The sequence below is a fragment of the Pleurodeles waltl genome, chromosome 5 (assembly GCF_031143425.1).
Source record: "Pleurodeles waltl isolate 20211129_DDA chromosome 5, aPleWal1.hap1.20221129, whole genome shotgun sequence".
Taxonomy (NCBI): Eukaryota; Metazoa; Chordata; class Amphibia; order Caudata; family Salamandridae; genus Pleurodeles; species Pleurodeles waltl.
Window position 1 is genome coordinate 829429780 of NC_090444.1, and position 26373 is coordinate 829456152.

The following is a 26373-nucleotide window of genomic DNA, read 5'->3' on the forward strand; positions in this document are numbered from 1 at the left end:
ACGTCAACAGCCTGTAACATAGTGGGAGAACAACTGTTAGAGGCCTATTGGTTTTTTACAAAGAAAGGCAGGCCTACTGCCTTTGTCATAAATTTTCATACCAAGCAGACCAAACCTAAGGCTTCTGGCATAACTTTTCCTGGAGCACTAATGCAGTATATAGTTGCTTTCATTGGCCTGTAACCCTAAACGACTCAAGTGTACTGAACTGAAAGTAAACCTACCCACAAAACAGCTGTTAGAAATTGGGTTTCTTGTTGGCAGAGGTATGCACCCTTTCCAAGCAGGAACCACAATCCTAGTCAGAGTAAGTCACAAACACATCCTAAATTAACCTGTGTTTACGTACCCCCTGTAGCTTGGCACAGAGCAGTCAGACTTAACTTAAGAGGCAATGTGTTAAGTAACCCTTCAAATAGTAAAACAGTGAAAACACCACAGACAAAAATGCCACACCTGGTTAGAAAAATAGAACCTAAATTCATGAACAAAGCAAGACAAAAACAACAAAAACCCAATAAGTAGGACTTGAGATAGGAATTTCTAAAGAATAAACTGAAATGTAGTGCTTAAATGCAAAGAGTGCCAACTGGGGCTATCTGGTCGCGCTAGAGAGGGTTAAATCTGCAATCAGGCCGACTGCAATGGAAAATGCGATAAGCAGAAGAGATGATGCACTGTAATCGATCCTTGGGATGGAGGCAATGCATCGGCTCTGAGCCACGCAAAGTTGGAGATGTGTCAGAAATGGAGGGAATGTACTGCGCAGTCAGCAATACATTGCACTCGATCCTTGCAGTAGTGGCAATTCATCGGTGTCCATGGAGATGAACCAGTTCCGAACAACGCAACAGCGTTGTTGCAGAGAGTCTGGTTGAAGCAGCACTTTATACCTACTTCCAAGGGCCCAGGACGAAATAGGCACCACTTGGCAGGGCAAGACTTGCAGATGGCAGAGCCCAGGTGCTGTAGCAGGAATGTTCGAAGTGTTTTGTGTCCCTGAGACTTCAGAAAACAGGAGACCAGTCAGCTGGCCCTTGTTGTCACTCTGGATTTTGGGTTCAAGTGACATGGGTCCAGTCCTTCTCACCCAGGCAAGGAGGGCAGCAAGTCAGCACAACAAGAAATCAGTTTTTCCAGAGCAGCAGTCCAGCAGAGTGGCAATCCTTGTAGCAGCACAGCAGTTCTTCTTCCTGTCAGAGTTGATTGGTTCAGAAGTCAAATTCCAAGTGCAGAGGTCATCCCTTCCTGTCCTGGCTGCAGACTCACTACAGGGGGTATGGAGCTCTTTGTGTGGGGTCAGGACACAACCTAGTCAGGGGTAACTGAGGCAGTGCTCGGCCCCCCCATCAAGCTGGTTATTGGTCCATTGAGGCCCATCAAGTCACACCTAAGCTCCCATTGTGTGTGGTGGTCTAGAGGGAACACACAGGCCAGCTGTCACCCAACCAGGACATGCAGTCAGAGACAGGCTGCAGGCACAGGTTTCTAAGGGAAGGAAATGCAAACTTTCTAAAAGTGGCATTTTACAAAATTGTAGTGATCAATTTGACCTTGCTTTTTAAGAGGATATATCATTACTATCCCATAGATACCACACATTTCAGTCCCTCCCTTTCTCAATTATGAATTATAGCTTATTTAATGCAATAAGGAATCCCCCATGTTATCCTATTAGAAGAGCAGGCTTCACAGTAGTGAAAAACAAATTTGGGGTTTTCACTACCAATACATGTACAACTTAAAAATACATGCCCTAACTTTTACTTACACAGCACCCTGCCCTATGGGCTACATAGGGCCTTACTTAGGGATGATCCATATATAATAAAAGGGGAATTTAAGGCTTGGCAAGGGGTTTTAAGTGCCAAGTGGACATGGCAGTGTACCACTGTATTGAGGCTGCAATGGCAGGCCTGGGAATGTTTTAAAGTGCTACATAAATGGGTGGCACAATAAGTGCTGTAGACCCACTGGTAGCATTTAATTTACAGGCCTTGGGAATTTGGTATACCACTCTTTAAGGGACTTACATGTAAATTAAATATACCAATCTTGTATATAGCAATTTGACCATAGCACTGGTTAGCAGTGGTAAAGTGCACAGACTCCTAGGACCAACAAAAACAAATTCAGCAAAAAGTGGAAGGTGAAAGGCAAAAGGTTTGGGGTGACTCTGTAGAAAGGGCCATTTCCAACAGCAGCCATCACGCAGACAGTCATAAATTTACAAATGTATTTAACATTACACTTGGGCAAGCAAAATCCTGTCTCTCTTAAGAAAATCTAATAATGTTTATTATGGTGCATATCTTCTATCCCCTAGGTTTGATTGTAGGGGAGATTATTTTTGAAAAATAAAAAAACTCTGGAAAAGTTTGTTGACCAGCCATCTTTTTGAAGGAGCAGTTTAATAAACTTTCTCTACATTGACAGGAACAGCCATGATATTGGTACCTGACAATATACAGAGGTATCTGGTAAGCTCACAGACGTCTTTAAATTTGGCTGGCAGAGTTAAGGCAGTAAAATCCTCTTTCACTCTGTCATCCTTTACTCTATCTGCTAAATCCTAAATTAGGCCCTCTGTCTAGAGTGGCACAGTGGAGGAAAAACAACAGTTTGTAGTGCTACCCCGAGGGATTGCTAGTGGACACGAGTATTTATAAGGAATCGTCCCATCACCTTTTGGGTGTTTAATTGCCAGTATTATGCCTGGAAACCTGATACTGGGGTAGATTTCCAAGCCTACAACTGCCAATGTTTGTTGATTCTAAAAAGTACTAAATTTGCATCCATTTAATGAGCACTTCTATGGGTGCAGATTTGCTCATTTGTTGGTAAAATGGTCATTAAGTGGCATCTTTATTAAAAAACAAAGTGGCACAACACAAAGCAGCAAGCACAATTGCTGCACTACATCACCTGAAGAAAGCAGAGCTGCCCCATCTCTTAAAAGAACAGTTCTGCTCTCTCAATGCACTGGCACTTTTTTAGGGCTGCTTTGTGCCAATGCAGAAACTCTTGCACCATGGGACAAGGGTCTGGGCATTATGGTCTGGATAGGTTGTGTGCAGAAAAGGATAGGTTCCCATACAAAAGCTATCCTTAGATCTTTTTCCTCTTTGTATGTGTGCTGTAAAATGCAGCACACATGTAAAGAGGAAATATCCAGGGGAAATAAAGATATTTCTCCTTCAATGCCAGCCTCAGGCACGTGCACCATTTTGGTGCAAAAGCATACCACAATTTAAATATGGGTTTGTGTTTAATCCATGGGTGAATACACGAGACGCTCATGCACTACTCATAGAACACCTAACTGATGCAAAGTAATGCAAGGCAGCACAATGTGCTATGCTGTGCTACTGTTGCTTACAAAGTCCTGGAAATCTACATTTGCGTGCTTTATAAATATTGAAAAGAATTTTGCATCAGGCTGTGTCAAAAAAGTGCTGCCACCCCGATTCAAAATCTTAGTAAATCCAGGCCTAAATCTCTTTAAGTCCCTGATCCAAAAAAGGGAAAGTTAAAACCTCTTAGTGATATCGGGATAACAAAAAAACCGACTCAGACATAGCAGACCTGAGTCAAGGTCCCTAGACCTAATTAACAAGCCAAGATTGTATTTATTTGGGGGTGGGCGGTGCAACACCCACTAAAACTACGCCTCCGTACAGCTGTGTTATCTATTCCAATGGCTGAGAAGCATAACAGGTTACAATCATTTTAGGAAGATCACTTGACAACACAGCAGAAAAAATACCTTATTGACTTCAGTATGCTAATATCGCCTGAGTGGTAAACGTTAATGGACTTTAAGCGAAACAGGACCTCTCATACAACAGAGTTAATAACTTTCTAGTCTATAATGGCATTGCTGCTTGTAATACTGAAACAGTAATGTGTCATTGGTCTCTGTCGTCGCTATGAAAATTGTCTCTTGATGAACTTGCCAGCAATGTTCTGGCCCCTCAGTAGTAGAGGAGAGCTGCCACTATTGCAAGGTAGAACTTGATACACTCTCAGGGGCAAGAGAAGTGCTTTCCAAGTATCATCCAAGCCATCATAAGTTTATTTATGGGTATAACCCCATAAAACATGCATAAATAATGAGATAATGCAAATATTTATTGTAAAACCTCAAAACGTAAGTTAAAATTACAATCACAGTATTAAACAAAACATATAGGCCAATACGTAATGAGTATACTAGATAAAAAAACACGAACAAATAAAGCAGAGATATCAGCAATGTGCAAAATATGCATAAACAATATGAGCACAAAAATATGAAATACAACATATATAGTAACATCTAATTAGAAATGCTAACACATATCTAAATACGCTGAATATCTCACTGCAATCTCAAAACCAAACAGTGTCAAAAGCTACATAAATTGTACCCCAATGATCAAACAATTAAAATCAATCTATTCGCACTAATATCTGAAATGTAATTTTAAGGAGATATTTACAAAGGAAGCCTCCAACTCGTTCTTATCGTGCAGGCTGCATGGAGATATCTACTCCTAGCAAACACTATTTAGGGGTCCGTGTTTGTCCATCGGACTCTAATAGCAACTAAATAATGCCTGATACCTAGGTTAAGGCAAAATGGTTTGACCTATTTGCTCCTTGATTTTAGATATAGGGGCAAAAAATAGCAGATGGTCTAAGTCTTGTACCTTGTTCCCACAAAATACACAAAGGGCATCAGCTGCAGAGGATGTTTTACAGTTGCTCGTAAATTGCCTCAACTGAAGAATACCTACCCTGTACTTAATGTATGAAGTCCTCGCTATAGGAGGAGTGATTTCATCTAAGTATGGCCCAAAAGCGGAGATACATTTCAAGGAAAGAAAGGTGGGTCTAAGGAAATCAGACAGTTGCGGCTGGTGACCTTTAAAAGCGGCGGGCGTAATCCTTGGCTCAAATTCCATTTAGCTTTTTCTTGAAGGATTCTCTCACACTTTCTTGCACTAAGGCCCTGATTTATACTTTTTGGTGCAAAACTGCACCAACTCTGTTTTGCAACAAAAAGTTTAGCACCGGCCTGCACCATTTCTGTGCACCAGCCGAGCACCATATTTATGGAATGGTACAAGCCGGTACAAAGGGTAGGCTAGCGGCAAAGAAAATGTCTTTAGTTGGGTTGAGCTGGTAGTATGGAAGAAGGGTTTTTTGATCCAAAAAATGACGCTGGGCAGGTTAGATTAAAAAAATGACTCTAACCTGCCTAGAGTCATTTTCTGACGCAAAACCGTCCATACCAAATGACTCCTGTCTTTAAGAAGACAGGAGTCATGCCCACCACCCCAATGGCCAGCACAAGGGACCAGGGTCCCCTGGGTATGGCCAATGCACCCAGTGCTATATAGGGAGGCCCAAATAAAATAAAATACTTACCTGTACTTACCTGGGATGGGGTTCCCCATCCTCCGCTGTTCCTCTGATGTGGGTGGAGGTGTTCCCGGGGCCTGGGGAGGGCACCTGTGGGCTTATTGCATGGTGTTCCACCATGGTAATAGGCCCACAGGTCCCCTAACGCCTGCCCTGACCCAGGCGTTAAAAAATGGGGCAAAGCAAGCATTGCACCATTTTTTGACCCCTCCTCCCGCCCATAGACCATTTTTGCGCAGGAGTATAAATATGGCGTTAAAGCCAAAGAGTCATTTTTGCACAGGAACACCTATCTTGCATCTCATTAACTCAAGATAGGTTTCCACTTCCAAAAAATGAATTTAACTCCATAAATTTGGCGCCAGATGGGTCTATCACCAAAGTATAAATATGGAGTTAGTTTTGCACCGAATTAGAGTAAACAAAAATGACGCTAATTCGGTGCAAACAGAGTATAAATATGCCCTTAAGTGTACTGTCTCACCTTGTCTCACTCATTTCACTCGGTTTCACTAATTCACGCAGTCTCTCTCATTCCACTCTGACTGACTCTGTCTCAGTCAGTCAAACTCATTCTCACTCATTCTGATATACTCAGTGTTACTGTGACTCACACACTGTAACACTCAGTTACAGTCACTGTCATTCTTCCTCACTCACTCACATTCATTCTCAGACATACTCATCCTTACTGTCACTCATTCTCACTCACTCTGACTCACTTCTTTACTGACTCTCTCTCACTTTACTCACACACATGGTCACACAGACATACTCACAGTGCTGGAATGGCACAGGCGCCTTCAGGTACCTGTGTCTGCAATCAAACAATGCCACTAACTGCCTACTTTGTTGCTGGGCCCAAAGCGGGCCTGCATTTTATTTTGATTATACCAAGAGTGAATAATTATTTACCTGTATTTTATTTTTATTATACCAAGAGTGAATAATTATTCACTCTTGATAAAACAAATATAGACCACAAAAAAGGATGGTGTAGTGTAGATGATGGAGCCCATAAGGGAGAGAAGCTTCTGGTCTAGGGACCCCTATCCATCAAATCTATCCATTCACTCCTTCAGCCATCCTTTCACTTATCCATCCCCCTTTCATCTATCCAATCATCCATCCTTTCAATCTTCCATCCATCCTTTCTCTCATCCATGCACCTTTTCGCTCCATTTATCCACCCTTTGACTTCATCAAACCATCATCCTCTCTTTGGCTCATCTATCTATCCATCCTTTCACTCAGCCATCCATCCTTACACCCATTCATTCACCTTTGTCCCACCCATCCACTCACACGTCCCTCCATTTACCCTTTCACTCAGCCATCCATCCTTTCACTCACTCAACCATCTATCCATCTATTTATCTATCCACCCTTGCATGCAGCCATCCATCCCTACACCAATTCACCCACCCTTCATCTCATCCCTCCATTCATTGATCTGTCCACTCATACAACTCTCAATGTACCCTTTCTGTCAGCCACCCATCCTTTCACTCACCATTCCATCTATCCATTATTCATAAATTCATCAATTCACCCTTTCACTCAACCTTCCATCCATCCATCCTCTCATCCAGACATCCATCTAGCCTGCCTTTCACTCATCCATCTACTGGTTTACTCGTCCATCTTTACATACATCCTTTCACTCATCCATCCATAGTTTCACTTCATCCATCCATTTGCACTTCCAATCATCCATTCATCCTTTCACTTATTCTTCCTTCCTTCCATCCATCCAACCTTTCTCTCATCATCCATCAATGCAGCCTTTCACTCTTCCATCCATTCATCTGTTCACCCTTTCATCCATCCATCCATCCATCATCCACTCATACATCCCTCCATTTACCCTTTCACTCAGCCATACATTCTTTCACTTACTCATCCATCTATCCATCTATTCGTCCACCTATCAATTCACCCTTTCACTCATCTTTTCATCCGGACATCCATCTACCCTGCCTTTCAATCATCCATCCATTGCTTTACTCATCCATCTTTACATACATCCTCTCATCCAGACATCCATCTAGCCTGCCTTTCACTCATCCATCTACTGGTTTACTCGTCCATCTTTACATACATCCTTTCACTCATCCATCCATAGTTTCACTTCATCCATCCATTTGCACTTCCAATCATCCATTCATCCTTTCACTTATTCTTCCTTCCTTCCATCCATCCAACCTTTCTCTCATCATCCATCAATGCAGCCTTTCACTCTTCCATCCATTCATCCGTTCACCCTTTCATCCATCCATCCATCATCCACTCATACATCCCTCCATTTACCCTTTCACTCAGCCATACATTCTTTCACTTACTCATCCATCTATCCATCTATTCGTCCACCTATCAATTCACCCTTTCACTCATCTTTTCATCCGGACATCCATCTACCCTGCCTTTCAATCATCCATCCATTGCTTTACTCATCCATCTTTACATACATCCTTTCGTTCATCCATTCATATTTCCACGCTATGCATTTACACTTTCACTCCTCCATCCATCCATCCTCTCACAGATTCTTCAATCCATCCACTCCTCCATCCATCCTTTCACTCATACACCCTCTCTCCCTTTCACTCTACCCATCCACCATTTCATCCATCCATCCGTCCACTCACTCACTCTCCCAAGTTAATTATGAGCCTTTTTCTGCCAGCTGCAGATAGAAGAGGCCCATCAAGCACCCCACCCCACTGTAGCTGCTAAAGCAAGGGGTGAAGGGATGGGTTGACGATGCCCCATACAGAGAAGCTTAACTGCACACTTACCTATTATTCCAATAATGCAATTGTTGTCCGCTGGCTCCTTCCTTCTCTTGGGTATCTACAGCACTAAACATGTGTTACGGCAGGGAGAGCAGCCCCTTGCCCCCTCCTACAGCCTGCCCCTCTGTGATGATTGTACCCACCTGTAGCGTCGTGCGTTAGGAGCTCCCGTGCGGCTACAGCAATAAACACGCTTGGAGCCAGGTGTGCGTTTACTCCGTTTATTTCTCCGTCACAGTCCCCGACTGCTTTCCCGCTCTTCCCCTCCTCCCTTTATGCCCTTCCCCTCCCGTCACTGGTGCAGACCACCTTGCCCTCGTTCAGTAGGGGTCTCCCTCCAGACCTCCCTCTCCTACTTGCTCTCTTTGGTGTTGACCACATCCGTTGTCAACACTACATCCTTCCCCAACGGGGAAGAGATGAAGATTTTAAACATTTTATTAAACTAAAAAAGAAGTTAGCTGAGACAGCTCAAAATCTCTAACTTTGTAAGTATGTACGACTCTGGTCATAACAGTATGAAACAGTGATCAGTCACATGCGAAGTCCGCATACCGCCGTGAAGGCCCAGGATTGTGCCGTAGTGAGTATCTCTTTGCGCCCGACCGCCCTGATGTCTGTGTTTCTTCTCTGCTTGGTTCGGACGCTTCTGCTTCAGTTGCTTGTGCTTGTCTTGTTCTGTCGTTGGTCTGTTTCTTGGTTGTTCTTGACCTAGTCCTGGTCCATCTGGGGTGATGCTCCAATCGTTTAGTTCTATGTCTGACTCGGTTCTTGTCTCTCGGCTGGGTGTCTGTGGTGTTAGACGCTTGAAGAAAACTACGTTCCTGGTTACTTGTTCTTGGCCTCTCTGGGCTGTCACCATCGTGCCTTTTATGGTGACCACCGTCCATGGTTTAACTTCGAAAGGTAGTCGGAACTTGCTGGCTGGATGGCGGTCTTTCACTAGCACCGTGTCTCCCACTTGCAACGTTGTGTGCTTGGCTCCTCGTTTCTGGGAGGCATACTTGTTCGTGGCATTCCTCCTAGTTGTTGATTTGCTAGCTGGTTGTGTGCTTGCTGCCCAGGAGGGGTGATGTGGGATGGCATCTACTACTGTCCTGCCGAAACAGAGCCGGCTGGGCGTGACTCCTGTGGTGGCATGTGGTGTTACTCTGTACTCCCTCAGGAACACATATATTGCTCTCTCAATGTCTCTGGCTTCTGCCACGACTATTCGGATAACTTTATTGAGTGTCCTCACGAACCTCTCTACCTCGCCGTTCGCTTGTGGCCACATCGGGGTGATGCGTCTGTGTTTTGTGTTTGTGGATTCCAGGAACTGTGCCCACTCGCGGCTATTGAACGGGGGTCCGTTGTCTGTGCGAATTTCACTGAAGAAACCGTGAGTGGCCATGATTTTTTCTACTTTGGGAATGACTGCTTGTGCTGACGTTGATTTTACTACTTCCACCTCCGGATACCGTGAAAAGTCATCTATCATAATCAGCATGTGCGACCCGTCTGGTAGGTGACCAAAATCGGCACTCACTCTCTGCCATGGTGCCGTCGGGTCTTGTTCAGTTATGATGGGCGCAGGGGGATCTGGGTTTCCACTGGCTTGGCAGGCCATGCACTTTTGGACTGTGTCTTCCACTAGTTTGTCTAAACCTGGAAACCAAACTTTGTTCCTGATGCGGGTTTTTGATTTGACAACCCCTTGATGTGCTTCGTGTGCCAACGATACTACTCTGTCGGTGAGGCTGGTTGGTATGACTAGACGGAGTCCCCTGAGCAGGCAGCCTTCGTTGCTTACTGACAGTTCTTGCCGCACGTTGAATAGTGCGTGCAAACAAGCTTGAGCTTGTTGCGTGCGGAATGAGTCTGGTCTTTGGAGGGCTCTCCATTCTCCTGAGCGGGTTGCCGCTATGGCCAGTTGCAGACACTCGTCTTGCTTGGTTGCTTCCACTACCTCTTGGAGCGGTATGGGTGCTGGTCGTGCTCTTTCTACTATCAGCCTCACATATTCTTCTGTGTCTTTGGCTTCCTCTATTTCTTTCGGGGTGGCTGGGCGGGCGTGCCTGGATAGGAAATCCGCTGGGTTCTTCGTTCCGGGCTGATATGTGAGCGCGAAGTCATACTCTTGTAGTTGCAGGATCCACTTTTCAATTCGCGGGGGTGGTTTGGATGACGACCCTTTGAACAGTGGAAGTAGTGGTTTGTGGTCTGTCACTACTGAAAATGGCTTTCCATAAAGGTACAGGTGGAAGTGTCGGCATCCCCAGTGGATGGCGATGGCTTCCCTTTCGATTTGGGAGTACCTTTGTTCCGTGGGTGTGAGCGTGCGGCTTGCGAACGCGATGGGGGCCCATTCGCCACAGTCTTGTTGTTGTCCCAGCACTGCTCCTAGCCCTGTGGGGCTTGCGTCTACTACGAGTTGTGACTGACGTCGGGGGTCGAAGAATGCCAAAGTGGTGTCCGCTGAGAGCGCTTCTTTGGTGGCCTGGAACGCGGTCTCTTGCTCGTTCTCCCACACCCACGGGTGTGCGGATTGTGTGAGCTTTCTCAGGGGCGCTGTGATGTCGGCCAGATTTTTCATGAATCTCCCACAATATGTAACCATTCCCAAGAAACTCCTTACCCCTGTGACTGTCGTTGGTGCTGGGGCGTCTTGGATGTCTTTGACCTTCTGTGGGTCCGGTCCGACTCCTTGCTTTGAGAATCGGTATCCGAAGAAGGAGATTTCTTCTTTGAGGAACTCACACTTGTCTCTGTGGAGTGTCAACCCTTTGGTCTGAAGTCTCACGAAAACAGCTCGTAGTCGTTTCATGTGCATTTCGATGGTCGGGGCATGGACTAAAATGTCGTCACTGACATTTAACACACCTGGGAGGCCATGTAGGACATCCTTGATTACTTGCTGGAAGATTTCCGCGGCACTGGATATGCCAAAGTTCAGTCTTTTGTAGCGCCATAGGCCGTTGTGTGCGGAAAATGTGGTGATGGGCCTCGAGTCGGGGTGCAGCATGATCTGGTGGTATCCCGATCGGAGGTCCATTTTTGAGAACCAACAGGACCCTGTCAATTCGCTCAGGATGTCATCGTTTGTGGGGGTGAGGTGGCGCTCTCGTTTTATTGCGAGATTTGGTACACGCATGTCCACACAAATTCTGACCGCGTCGGGTTGTTTGGCCTTCTTTGCGATCACGATCGGGGACACCCATGGTGTTGGCCCTGTGACCCTTTCGATGATTCCTGCGTGTTCCAGCATGTGAAGCTCTTGTTCCACCTTGGGGCGGAGGTGGAAGGCAACTCGGCGGTGTCTTAGTGCTGTTGGGGGTGACCGATTCGTCAATGTGGAGTCGTAGAGGGGGCTCTTTGAGGCACCCAATTCCGTCAAAAAGGGTCTGGAACTCTTTTGTGAGTTGGAGTAATGTATGTGCATGTATGCTGAAAGCAAAATGTACCAGTTCTAGGTCCTGGGCCGTTTGGCAACCCAGGAGGAACCCTGTCCCGTCTTTTGATACATATATTTTCGTAGGTTTAGTGGCGTCGTCATGGCTGACCTCGGTGGTAAATGTCCCTGCTATGTGTAGCCGTTGGCTGTGTCCGAACGCGAACACTTGGACGTTTGTGGGTCTTAGCGGTGGCCGTGGTTTGGGTAGGGTGTCGTACACATCTGAGGCCATTAGGTTTATTGATGCTCCGGTATCCACCAATGCTGGTACTTGCATGCCTTGGAGTGTAATTGTGCATGTGGGGAGACGCCGGCCTTTTATGGTGTGTATAATGTGTACCACGTGCGATTCGTTGTCGGTGTCGCTCTCTGAGTCGGGGTCCCAGGTGGTGTTCACCATTTTGATTGTGGTTTTAGGGGCTGCCGGGTGCTGTTTTGGGGTTGACCTGCACACTTTCGCGAAATGATTCATCTTCCCACACGCACTGTACATTTTCCCCCACGCTGGGCAGGTCGTTGGGTGTGGCGCTAGTCCTCCGCACCATTTGCACTTCCTGCTTTTGGGTTTGTCTTTGTATGTTTCTTTTCGTCGCGTGGACTCCTTTGTCACCGCATTTGCTGTTTCCACGTTCGGTTGGGCTGTTGAGGGCTGTTCCATATGTGCTGCGCGAGCTCGTGCTAGCTCTTGTGATCGTCCTAGCGTTAGTATGTCTTTCATCGTCATATTGGGCTGTTGTAATATGCGTTCTCTGAGTTTTGATGAGGAGCAGCCTTGGATGAACTGGGCTCTGACTTCGTCATTTTCATCAGGCAGTGTGCAGGTGCTCGCTAGCTCTTTTAGTCTGGTGTAGAACACGTCCACTGACTCATCAGTAATCTGTCGAGCCTGGCGCAAAAGAAACCTTTCGTAGTCTGCGTTTGCATACGGTTCGAAATGTGCCGTGATTGCTGCCTTTAGAGTGTCGTACGTGCGAGGTGTGGCCTCGGTGCCGGTCTTGAAGATTTTATGAATGTCTGCTCCCCCTATATGGAGAAGGAGTGGTCTTTTCCTTTCTGCCTGTATGCCCAGAGCTTCGAAGTACGTTTCTAGGCGTTCCACCCAGACTCTCCATTTCGCTGCTTGGGTGGGGGGGGCACCTGTGACTTGAAATGGCTCTATGGGTGGTATTCCGGCCATGCTGGCTAGCGGGGTGTTGCAGGGGGTGTTATGCACTGCCTGCTTTCTCTTTTGACTTTTTCGCCAGTGTCCTTTTTGTACTGCCAGTGTGAAAGTTCAGGATTTTTTTTTTTTTTTTCTGCTCGTTTCTGACTTGTTCTGTTCTCTGTTCGTTTTTCTTGCAGAGCTGCGCAGCGGGCGTTTGGGGTTTGGTGTTGCTGGAGGGCTTCCAGGCACGTGCGCGGTGATTTATAGTGCAGAGTCGTGCAGCGGAGCGTTCGAGCGTCGCTCTGAGCGTCTCACCTGGTGTGCTGCCTGTTCACCGATTACGCTCTGGGGCCTGCAGGAGGACGTTTCTGCGGTCGGCGCATGGCTTGTTGCGGGCTGTGGAACGCGCGTCCTTCCGAGCGGCAACTCGCGTCAGTGTTGGCGTCATGCAGCGCCGTGCCGACCCGTCTGTGTGACTCCAGAGGGCTCTTCGATCGCCGAAACCCAGCGGGGGAGAGGTTTCTCACGGCGGTGAGCGTTTTCTTTGTTGTTTTTTTTTTTCTTGACCGCCGTCTCAGAGAACAGAGATCTTGGTGTGGACCAATTTCTCCTAGGTGTCGTGGCAGGTGGGTATCGTTACTACCCTCGTTGCCAATTGTAGCGTCGCGCGTTAGGAGCTCCCGTGCGGCTACAGCAATAAACACGCTTGGAGCCAGGTGTGCGTTTACTCCGTTTATTTCTCCGTCACAGTCCCCGACTGCTTTCCCGCTCTTCCCCTCCTCCCTTTATGCCCTCCCCCTCCCGTCACTGGTGCAGACCACCTTGCCCTTGTTCAGTAGGGGTCTCCCTCCGGACCTCCCTCTCCTACTTGCTCTCTTTGGTGTTGACCACATCCGTTGTCAACACTACACCACCCACTTCTTCCTTGTCATTAGCCTGACCCCTCCACCAGCCCTTGAGGTGAATGGAGCTTTGCAAACTCCCCCTAGGGCGACTGGTCACCCACTCCAAAAGCAACTGGATCAATTGCCTTCTAATTCAGCACTTCCTCTTCGATGCCAGTGCTGTAGCTTGTGCCTGCAGGTCGAAGAAAACCTCGCCTGGCTGGCCCTTGCGCAGTAGGACATCTGTAAAGTTCACTAGCGTCCACCCAAGAGATTCAGCATTAAGGACCTGGGAAAGTTATTTTCTTAGATAACCACCTTCTTCACCCTGACATGACCACAGACCTGAGCCTGCACTGAACTTTCGCTCTGTAAATCTCTAGAGCTAAATCTCTAGAGCTGGTGAAACTCGTCTAGGCTTGTTTTTTGGTATTTTTTTTTATAATACCACAGAGATAGCAATTAATAGGGATATATTCTGAATTTATTCAAGTGGGTAGACCAAGAAATGATTTATCTATGGCTATGCCAAGATAATTCAAGTTGTCCTCCTGCTGCAAAAGGGCCGTCTTCATGGTGAAACCACCTCTGAATGTTTGATGATTGAAAGTCCTATAGTTGGTTTTCAATCTATTTACCTCAAGGCCCCTCTCATCAGAGAAGTCAATACATTTATTTTAAAGGGTTTGCAATACCCTAGGGGTATGTGAAATTAGGATTGTATAGTCAGCAAAGAGAAATGCCGGTATGAAACTTCCATTGAGTATGAGACAAGTCATTCTACCTCTTTTCACCAAGTATCAAAAAGATCGGCTTAACTAGCTTGCAGATCTGATTGCCACACCAACACCTTTCTTTGAAAAAACCAGACCGTCTTCTTTGATGGAGTGCTTAATTTTTAAATAAAAACGTGCAGGTGCCCAAAACTTTCTCCTTTGAAACATGCGGAGACTGCAATTAAATGTCCGAGCAGGAATACTAAGGCAATCCATTTACATCCACTCCCTGCCCCTTCAGCTCACTCTTGCAGCTTTCTTCTTATATTTTTCTTTGGGACGCTTTTTCGTTTTTCTCTTCCCCCGTCTTTCCCATATGTGTCTTTTGCTTGCAGTAAATGCTTAAGGCAGAAAAATAAGTGCCAGCCCTCAAAAACAAGTGCTGGTGCCCCACACCGGAAATCACCGGCTCAAATTAAGCACTGATTCGGACTTGTGAATTTCAAAAAATACACTTGGCAAACGAAGACTAATCAAGGATTTCTTTTGGCATGATTTTGCTTTGCTTTTAGTTCAAACTAGAGGCTCTCCCGAGAATATACAAGGCTCATAACAACAGGACTTGCAGTCCTTCATGCTAGCAGTAGTGGAATTCAGTGAGATAAACAGTGTTTATTGCAGGAGGACCCTCGTCAAGGGATGAATGACTTCAGAATAATGAATCTATGATGGCTCCTCTAGCAGACACTTGATGGCAATGAATATGCCAAGTGTTACTTAACGTGCAAGTTGCAGCATAAGGACAGAGAACATAATATAATACGTGTTTACTCCACCCTGAAGGGATTGCCAATGAGATCTACCTCCTTATTACATAATGGTGCCAGACGCTGTAATTGAAACCATTAAAGAAAGGTTTCTAAAAATGTTACATTTGCCCTGTGTTGCAAAAGTGTTTCACTGGGGAGGCACAAGACAGTTTCAGAAATACGCAGAATCCATAAAATGTTTGGCCAATTGACAATTAGGGCTTAGCACATGAGGTGTACTAGAAGTGCATTCCCATATGTCAAAGGTCAGCTCTTAAGAATGTTTGATGAGCGAAGACCCTCCGTTCTGACTTTATACGAATTATTACAAATATATGACAAAAATTATTACGCAGCACAGGTCAATTAGCTGCCGCACCAAATATGTTTCCCTAGAAAAGTTTCAAGCTGCGTCTGGTCTTTCCTGTCCAGATGGGACCTAACAATCGAGGCTTAGCAGGTCAACTATATTGTCCTACTGAAATTGGCCTTAATCCCATTTTAGGAATCTGTGTGTAATCTGAATTTTTAAGGCTTGAATCTTGTTGGGTCCACCTTAGTTGTCAACTGTGGGATGCGGTGGGAGAATACAACAGTGGAAGAGGAACAACTGGTTTTGCCTTCAATGCATCAATCTAAAAACAATGCCTTTATGTACCCCCTGCCATGATTACTCTTTGTGACATGGCCTGAATTGTGTGTCCCTCTCAGAGGTGGTGGATTCGGTATGGTCTGGGTACTTTTAAATTCTCATTTGTATTTAGAGCCACAGTCACATTCATTGACTAAACCAGTCGTTCCCAACCTGTGGTCCGGGGATCCCTGGGGGTCAGCAAAGCCTTCTCAAGGGGTCCGTAGCTGCTTAGAAAATTAACTAATATTAACAGACTAATAAAGAATATATAAAGTGACTAAATGTACAATTGAAAATTTTGTACCGTACTGTAAATGAAAAGAAATTGGAAATTGGAGTCTAAAAATGTTACCCTCAGATTGATTTGTGGGAGCAGTGCAAGTGCATCAAACAGAATATAGTATGGATGATGTGTGGCTTGAATTGAATTTAGAAAAGCTCCAACATTCCTATTAAAGTTATTTTTTTTTTTTTGTATTTCTTTGCAAATCATCAACACTGTTTAGGCCTGATTCCCTGGCTTCCAGTAATGATTCATTGGTGGACACTAGATTCCAATAATGATTCAGTGGGGGGTCCCCGGGTTTCAATAATGATAAGTGGGGTTCCACAGAAGTCAAAAGTTTGAGAACCATTGGACACTTAATCACTCATATCCACCAGTACAAACTGTATAAATTGTTTCTGTTTTACGGCATCAACAATTTTAAAGGACCTTCCTTTCAAGAATCCAGTATTGCATCAAGAGTTTTATTAGAACCTCCGACAGAAACTGCAATTAAAACTACTAATTGTTCTGAAAATGGTAATTAAGTGTTGTCCTTAGCCAATAAAGTTTGGATCACATGTTAGAAGCCACTCCATCCTCAACCGAGAACTTCTCAAAAACACATGAAAATGTGTGGAAAAATAGTTAGAAGCCATTAAGAGGGAGCATTACCAAGAGTTCAATTCTTTCTTTATATTTATAAGTCAAAATAATAACTGAGATGTTGCACAAAAAAATAGAATTAAAAGCAGAAAGGCTTTCTCAGATGAAACTTGGGGATTAAGTCATTTTACATTTGTACAGCAAACATTTTGCCAACAGTATTACCTTGCAGCTTTAACAGAGTATGTATACTCCTCCCCTCAACATAATTTAAGCATTACGTCTCAAACCTGAGTCTGATTTGGCTTATGACAAAGTACCATATTATCACTAGTTTTTTCTGTGCTTCCTTACAGTTTCCAGGAAGAGCATTGTTGATCTGTCACTTACATAGTATTTGATGGGTGTGGCCAGAGGTTGGCTAAACCGATTCGTGCTATCTGGGTAATTATAACATGCACACTGACCAGCATGTGGTATGTGAGTGAGGCAAATTAAAGTGGCAGTAAGTGGAGTGTGTAAAATATACTAGCCATCTACTGGAAAACTTGGGCTGTGTTGTACTGATGTTTCGACTTTTGTTTGATGTGTGTTATGTAGCTTTTTGTGTGACATATCGAGAATGGATGTTTTGAAGCACGTAGCAATGCCACTATATGGCATATCTATGCTGGTTGTACGGTAGGTGTTTTGTCTACTGTTTATTTGTCAGGTGAGTGGGTGTATTGTAAACAGTGTTAGTGCATTGCCTGCCTTTACTTACATGATTTCAATGAGCACTAAGCTTTGAATTGAAACTGATAAATATATGTGTAGCAGTCTCTAGCTCAGGTCCTAGAAACCTGCTGCCAGAACACCTTAAACAAACCTAATCCTTCGAGAGTTCTATAAAAAGCAGGTATGCGTCGATTCACTGATACTAGTGAAATAATTCACATTCCTTGCTAAGTGAATCAGCTGGTTTCGTGAAAATGATATTGTCAATTACATTTATTGTATATATGTTTTGCTTTGGTAGTTAATATATATATATATATATATATATATATCATAGCTTTTCTATTGCATCCAGGAGCTGCTTACATGGCATGTGTAAACTACAAAATTCAAACCCCCAAAATATCTCCTTTGAACAAGCCTTAACACATAAGAATCCTAAGTCTATTTTGGCAGTTCACAAGTGATTTAGGATTCCAACCAGTGTCCCAGACACAAGGACACCGGGTACTGCTATTGTCATCCTCAAGCTGGCTGACCCTTCTCAGACGGAGACACTGATTGTCGCGTAGGCTCTCATTATTCTAATGAGACTACTGGATTTTGAGCAGCAAGATCGTCCACAGTGTGGGAGACTGAGTCTGACCCACGGTGGGTGACACCTGTCGCTCCAAATCCAGGTTTTGCTCCGGCTAACTAGCAGTGCCTCATCTCTCCCATAAGGTAGAGATGATTGGGCAGCCGAGCGCATGACATATCATACTTTTCAGGGAAGTCGTGGTCACTCAGGTCGCATCTGGTTCTCTCATTCACAATTCGGTCTCATATATAAATGACAATGAAAGCAGTATAAGTTTTAAAGACTGGTTTAATAAAACAACTGCATTTTAGATAGCAAAGCATGAGCTGCAATAACCAGAACAACACAACATAACAATATTAAAATGGTGACGATGAGAGTGAAGCATAAGAATAATGCTATCATATTGCCACTAAAGTCGATGGACTATTTTCTATCTGAATCATAATTTGAGCACAGCATGTTAAACTCTAATCCTGCTTTTCAGGTTCCCCTGGGAGGACATCAACCCTCATACCTGAGCAAAGGCCTGTAGTCTGCGTTAGCATCTGCAGCGAAGCATTCAGCATACAGTTGTGGTTCCCTGGCTGGAATCTCCCTCTTAACGTGTAATGGGACTAGGAAGTGTTTTTATAATAACACAGCTAATGTTCTAAGAAAATGCCCCTATGTAAGGATGTGTATTTTCTATGAATGTTGGAGGCTAAACTTCTACCACGTTCACTGGCAATGTACCAAACTGCAGCCTTGACTGAAGCACAAAGTGATCAAGAATGTGTTGTTTGAGAAAACAGTGCTGGGCTAAGCAAAACAGTTAGATAGAAGAAATTAAAACAAGACTGTAAAACTGGTTATTGTAAAAATAACAATTTAAAGCTGAATAAAATATATCTAGGTCAAGGTGCACAGCGGCCTAGTGTATTAAACTAACGTGCATGGAGCTATAACTAAAATGGCTACACAACATGATGTTGTCAAGAGAAAACTCTATGTTTCAGAGGTGGTGCAATTATTACATGCACAGATCTAAGTTGTGAGATGCAGAACAATGGAAGAAACTGCCACTGAAAAACAAGGAAATGCTGGCTGATAGTTTAGATGCATCACGTTGGTTTCCTGACAAACATAGGGTTGCCTGTAAGTCAGTACTTTTCATTTCACACCCCTGGTCCACCTAGACTTTCTGGAAGCCAGGAAATCTGGTCAGAGATATGAGGACAGTGAGAACCCTGAGCTTTCAGATCTTTGACTTCAGATGGAGGGGTGCACATTTTGTTTTGTTTTCTTTTTGTTTGTTTGTATTTTTCTCTCCCTTCTGTTTTTTCCTCATGCCCTTCTGGACATAGAGATCTGTGCATATCTGTGTTACACATTTGTCAGAGTCATCTGGTCCAAGATGGCTTACTGTGCTTTACCTGGCTGTAACAAAGTTGTCCTGAAGAGTCATCACAGATTTTTTGCCTTTTGCTGGACCCTATATTTTTGCTGACAGTAGAACTATGTGCACTTTATCCCTTCTAACCAGCGATAAAGTGCCTATGCTAACCCTTTCAACATGGTGAAACTGATATACCTATAACTGGCAAGTTTAACTTACCTATAAGTCCCTAGTATAGGGTACAAAGGGTACCCAGGGCCTTTTAGGTGAATGTCACTAGTGGACTGCAGCAATAGTTGTACCATCCACTACAGTGACAGTGTAGGCCTACGATTTGTAGCCTTGCTGTTGCAGTGTTAAACTGCAAATTGACCTGTCAACATAACCCCTTTTGACAGGTCAAAACATCAATTTAAAATGTTTATAATGAATGAATAAAATGGGTATTTATTAAGCACACCATTAACCCAAGAGGGGCACACTTGCGCTGAGAAGTCAATCCTTTGTAGGCTGTATTGCCCATAAGGTAGGGTGCATAGTACTTAAAAGTAGGACGTGTAGGAATTTAATGTTAAACATGACCCTACGATGAAAATCCCCAAGAGCTATTTTCACTGTAGCAAGGCTGGCTGTTTCACTGGGTTACATTATCACATTTAATAATGCTAATTTTGGTTAGGAATCAGCTAAAAATCAATTAAAGAACTATTTTTTTAATAGGTATTTAAAATCCAATTCAATGGTGAGTTTGACGTTTTGAAAAATATTAAGGAAAAGGTACTTTTATAAAGTTATCTTTTACCTGCCTAGAGCCTCTGAACGCCCATTTGCGTTTATTCTTCCACTTCTGCCAACCAGTTATTAGCATTTGTATAGGTGTGAATGGGTGTGAAATGCCTCCCAGTGCAAACGGTAGGCTGACCAGAATAGGCAGAGATGACATATCTGAACCTGACAGAATATGCAGGATGGGGCTTTGAGTATCCTTTTTGACATTTCAGAGTCAAATCCTGCTTGAGTATAAAGTCCTGCTTGATAGACTTGCTAGGGGTTTACATATAATACTTAGGGAAAGACCTTGAAAGAGACCTCCCCTGTCACATGCAGATGTTAGCTGACACCTGGGCAGGGAACTTTGTTTGTCCCATCTGCCAAATAGGCTCCAATCACAGTGGGGCTCTTTTTAACATTACAGTATCAAATTCTGATGGAGTGTCAAATCCTGCTTGATAGGTCCACTGGGGTTTTACATATAACACTTGGGGTACACTTCAAGGGGCGCCAACAGGATGCCAAGCACTTCTTGTGTATCCTCTGTCTGGTTGCTGGAAAAGCCTGTTTTGTTGAAAAAGATTCTGTCTATGGGTTTATTGGGGGTACTGTGATTGCCCATTACCGGATTTTAGTATTAGATGTGGGGGAGGCACTAGGATTACCATAGTATACTCCACACACACACACACACCCAGTCCTCAGAGCTCAAGATTAGTGTGGCTGAAGACTTTTGCCATCTTGAAAATTGATGTGGACTCTAAGGGTCATAAGGCTGATGCCCTGTTAAAGCTACAGAGAAACAACAAGCTACAAGAGTCCTTTGCCTGAATCTGTCTAGCTGACTAGTGGTAACTGGACGTGGACTGAACCATGCTTTTTAGCGTCTGGCTGACACCCTGTGACTCTCTAACTGCCTTTCCTGAGGGCTGCAGTGCTTTAGAATTGGTGGATTGGAACTTTAAGGACTAATGTCAGAAGGTGAAATCTTTGACCAGGATGAACCTGGCTGATGTATGTGACCTGCGCTCCATTGCGGTCACCGTCAAATTTCACCAAGCTCCTGGTCTACCACAAGCATTGACTGTCATTGGCACTTTGTGCTTCTTGGTGCTAGTTTTACTTAAAACTTTTAAAATTCATATCTTTGGTCCCCCTTTTTGGATTTGTAATTTTGGTGTCATGTTGTTTATTAATTTTTACTCTATGTTTCTAATTCATTTTGGGATTTTTATTATTTTGAATTTCATTGTTATTACTGTTTATGTACTGCATAAATACTTTACACATTGCCCTGAGTTAAACCTGTGTGCTCTGTGCCATAGGTACCACTGGGTTGAGTTCAGGTTCAATTTGTAATTTTGAGGATTCACCCTGACAAGGGTTGTGATTAATCATTGAGATGGGTAGTCACCAACTCCAAATAATAGTCCAATTTCTTACACTGGTCACTTCCAAATCTTGATTATGATGTATATTTTACCTTCTTCTATTTCTAATTAAGAACACGTAGTATTATTGTTTTACTCAATTAAAAGACAAAGGGCCGCATGTACATACACTACATTTGGTAAAAGTGATCACGATTTGCACTCTGACTTTTACCTAATATAGTGGTACTTTTTCAAACTGACTTTTGAGCCACTAGACTGGTTCACAAAATACCCCATCTTAGTGGATAATATTGAAATTAATGAAGCAGATCACAAATGGAGACCCACTATGATTTGAGGCTGTCACAGGGATGGTGCCTGCTGGAGTCAGCACCATCATATCTGTGATTTCTTTCAAATAAAGCAATTTTTAAATTCAGCCTTTTTTTAAGGAAAACAAGATGTTCTTTTTTTTAAAAAAAAGAAAAGTTTCAATATGTTACTTTCAACATTTACCAAAGATAAGGGTCCTTTGGAGGCCTCTTCCCATTTGTGAACGGGTTACCATCTTAAGGTGCTGATAAACTAGTAATGTTTTGGACCAGACTTAGATCGCAGAACATTAATACATACCATGAATGTAGGAAAGTACCATCTTGCCTGGCATGTTACCCCCATTTTCACTGTATGTATGGTTGTTTTTGCCCATGTGGCACTGGGATCCTGCTAGGCAGGACCCCAGTGCTCATAATGTATGCCCTGTATGTGTTCCCTGGGTGGTGCCTAACTGTATCACTGAGGATCTGCTAACCATAACCTCAGTGTTTATGCTCTCTCTGCTTTTAAAATTGTCACTGCAGGCTAGTGACTAATTTTACCAATTCTCATTGGCACACTGGAACACCCTTATAATTCCCTTGTATATGGTACCTAGGTACCCAGGGTATTGGGGTTCCAGGAGATCCCTATGGGCTGCAGAATTTCTTTTGCCACCCATAGGGAGCTCAGACAATTCTTACACAGAACTGCCACTGCAGCCTGAGTGAAATAACGTCCACGTTATTTCACAGCCATTTCCACTGCACATAAGTAACCTATAAGTCACCTATATGTCTAACCCTCACTGAGTGAAGGTTAGGTGCCAAGTTACTTAGTGTGTCGGCACCCTGGCACTAGCCAAAGTGCCACCACATTGTTCAGGGCAATCTCCCCTGACTTTGTTAGTGCGGGGACACCATTACACGCGTGCACTACATGTAGGTCACTACACATAGGTAGCGTCACAATGGTAACTCCGAACATGGACATGTAACATGTCTAGGATTATGGAATTCTCACCCTAATACCATTCTGGTATTGGGGGGACAATTCCATGCATCCCCGGGTCTCTGACACAGAACCCAGGTACTGCCAAACTGCCTTTCCGGGGTCTTCACTGCAGCTGCTGCTGCTGCCAACCCATCAGACAGGTTTCTGCCCCCCTGGGGCCTGGGCAGCCCAGTCCCAGGAAGGCAGAACAAAGGATTTCCTCTGAGAGAGGGTGTTACACCCTCTCCCTTTGGAAATAGGTATGAAGGGCTGGGGAGGAGTAGCCTCCCCCAGCCTCTGGAAATGCTTTGATGGGCACAGATGGTGCCCATCTCTGCATAAGCCAGTCTACACTGATTCAGGGATCCCCCAGCCCTGCTCTGGTGTGAAACTGGACAAAGGAAAGGGGAGTGACAACTCCCCTGACCAGCACCTCCCAGGGGAGGTGCCCAGAGCTCCTCCAGTGTGTCCCAGACCTCTGCCATCTTGGATACAGAGGTGTTGGGGCACAATGAACAGCTCTGAGTGGCCAGTGCCAGCAGGTGACGTCAGAGACCCCTCCTGATAGGTGCTTACCTCTTTCAGTAGCCAAGCCTCCTTTCTCAGTAGCCAAACCTCCTTTTCTGGCTATTTAGGGTCTATCCTCTGGGCTATTCCTCAGATAACGAATGCAAGAGCTCACCAGAGTTCCTCTGCACTTCCCTCTTCAATTTCTGCCAAGGATCGACCGCTGACTGCTCCAGGACGCCTACAAAACCGCAACAAAGTAGCAAGACGACTACCAGCAACATTGTAGCGCCTCATCCTGCCGGCTTTCTCGACTGTTTCCTGGTAGTGCATGTCTGCCTTCACCCTGCACTGGAAGCCAAGAAGAAATCTCACGTGGGTCGACGGAATCTTCCCCCTGCCAAAGCAGGCACCAAACATCTGCATCACTGGTCCTCTGGGTCCCCTCTCATCCTGACGAGCGTGGTCCCTGGAACACAGGAGCTGGGTCCAAGTGTCTCCCACAGTCCCTTCTGTCCAAATTTGGTGGAGGTAAGTCCTTGCCTCCCCACGCCAGACAGAAAACCTGTGTACTCCGTGATTTGCAGCTGCTCCGGCTTCCGTGCACTTTTCCAGGACTTCCTTTGTGCACAGCCTAGCCTGGGTCCCCAGCACTCCGTCCTGCATTGCCCAACTTGCTGAGTTGGACTCCGACGTCGTGGGACCCTCCTTTGTGACTCTTAGTCGACCACTGTACTCATGTCTTCTAAGTGCCTTTTCCGGTACTTCTGCGGGTGCTGCCTGCTTCTGCAGGAGCTCTTTGAGTTGCTGAGTGCCCCCTCTGTCTCCTCCTCCAAGGGGCGACATCCTGGTCCTTCCTGGAGGAGCACCCAAAATCCTCAACCGCAAATCTTGCAGCTAGCAAGGCTTGTTTGGAGTATTTCTGCGTGAAAACACTTTTGCAACCTCCAGCACGCTGTGGGACGTCTTCTCACCAAAAGGAAAGCTCCTGACACCTTCTGTTGTTGCAGAAACTTTGGCTTCTTCCACCCAGAGGCAGCCCTTTTGCACCTTCATCCGGGGTTTAGTGGGGTCCTGCCCCCCCGGACACTTGCGTGACTCTTGGACTCGTTCCCCTTCCTTTGCAGGTCCTCAGGTCCAGGAATCTGTCTTCAGTGTTTTGCTGGTGCTTGTGGTTCTTGCAGAATCCCCTATCATGACTATTCTGTCTTTCTGGGGTAGTAGGGTAACTTTACTCCTACTTTTCAGGGTCTTGGGGTGGGGTATCTTGGACACCCTTACTGTTTTCTTACAGTCCCAGCGACCCTCTACGACCTCCCATAGGTCTGGGGTTCATTTGTGATTCGCATTCCACTTTTGGAGTATATGGTTTGTGTTGCCCCTAGACCTTTGTCTACCTATTGCATCCTATTGTGATTCTACATTGTTTGCACTACTTTTCTTACTGTTACTTACCTGTTTTGGGTTTGTGTACATATAATTTGTGTAGATTACTTACCTCCTAAGTGAGGGTATCCTCTGAGATACTTTTGGCATATTGTCACTAAAATAAAGTACCTTTATTTTTAGTAACTCTGAGTATTGTGTTTTCTAATGATATTGTGCTATATGATATAGCAGGAGCTTTGCATGTCTCCTAGTTCAGCCTAAGCTGCTTTGCCATAGCTACCTCTAACAGCCTAAGCTGCTAGAAACACCTCTATTCTACTAATAAGGGATAACTGGACCTGGCACAAGGTGTAAGTACCACAAGGTACCCACTATAAGCCGGGCAAGCCTCCTACAATGAAAAATCTGTATTTGGAAGTAAGGCTCTAAGCACATCCCTTGCAAATACTGATACCATGTAGTTTCCTAAAAGTATTTAACGATTCAGATAAGCTTTTACTAATCAATAAATGGGCTTAGGACACTTTAGAAATTGTTTTAGCATTCACAGACCCTCTAATTTACTAAGTGGGTTGGGGATCGCTAAACCCTTTTTTACATCTAGCCAAAAACACATGATAGCCATTTTGCAAATGAAGCATGCTTGCTCCTTCTTATATCTTCAACAGAAACGTAATATTTTCAATTCATTCTGACAGACAGGCGGGGCTCCTCCAGCATCATCCGCTGCAAATCACCTTTAACAAACAAAACCATAATAAACTATGTTTGTTATCGTTTCGTTTGTTAAAAGGGCAGGGCATTGGGGATTATGACGATGAGGGATTGTGCACTCCCCTCAGTGTGCACGTCTTTTGGCCGGTCATCTTGGGCCGGCTTAACATACATGCGCAGTAGGCTCTCTCCAGCCCAACAACACAGTCGGTTTCATTTGTGGCTAGAAAGTACAGCAGAGATTTTGTCCTGAATAAAACTTTTGTGACAGAGTGTGCTGTACTATATTGATGAACAGATAAGCCACAGAAAAATCATCAAGACTTCAGTGTGCCAGATGGCCGAGAAAGGAAAAAGAAGCAGCACCCGAAAAAACTATTACTAAATGCAATCCTTTTCTTTTGCCTAAAATAAATATTTGCTGTTTTATTTCTCCATCACCACATTTTCTTCCTGATATTTCATAGAAATTGCCAAGAAGCACTTTGGAAGTAAAATACAATTCGAATAATGTAATATATTTACATATAGTCATCATCAGCCGCCACATTCGAAATATCACAAAGTCGAGAAATGCATTTCAAACCCAGAGGCTCGGATTTTTAATGATACGCGTACAGAATATTCCATTTTCCAATCTGTTATCCCATACGCTGTCCTGGGTGCATATTTCTCATGGCCTGCAATACGTCGTCGAAAATCACAGAGAAGATGTTTGTAGTTACAGCTGTGAACCTGTTCCAGATGCGTCTTTCCCTAACGTCCCAGAGGAGTTTAGATGTTTGGCTCGCAGAGTATAATTTCAATGTTACCATGACAATAGTAGTTGACGCAATCGCCGGGTTGCAAAAGTTCATCTAACACATTGTCATAAAGTCTTTTACTAGTAAGCTATGATGCATGACATAATGCCAGACTCCATGTTTAAAGGAAAATAAGTCGTT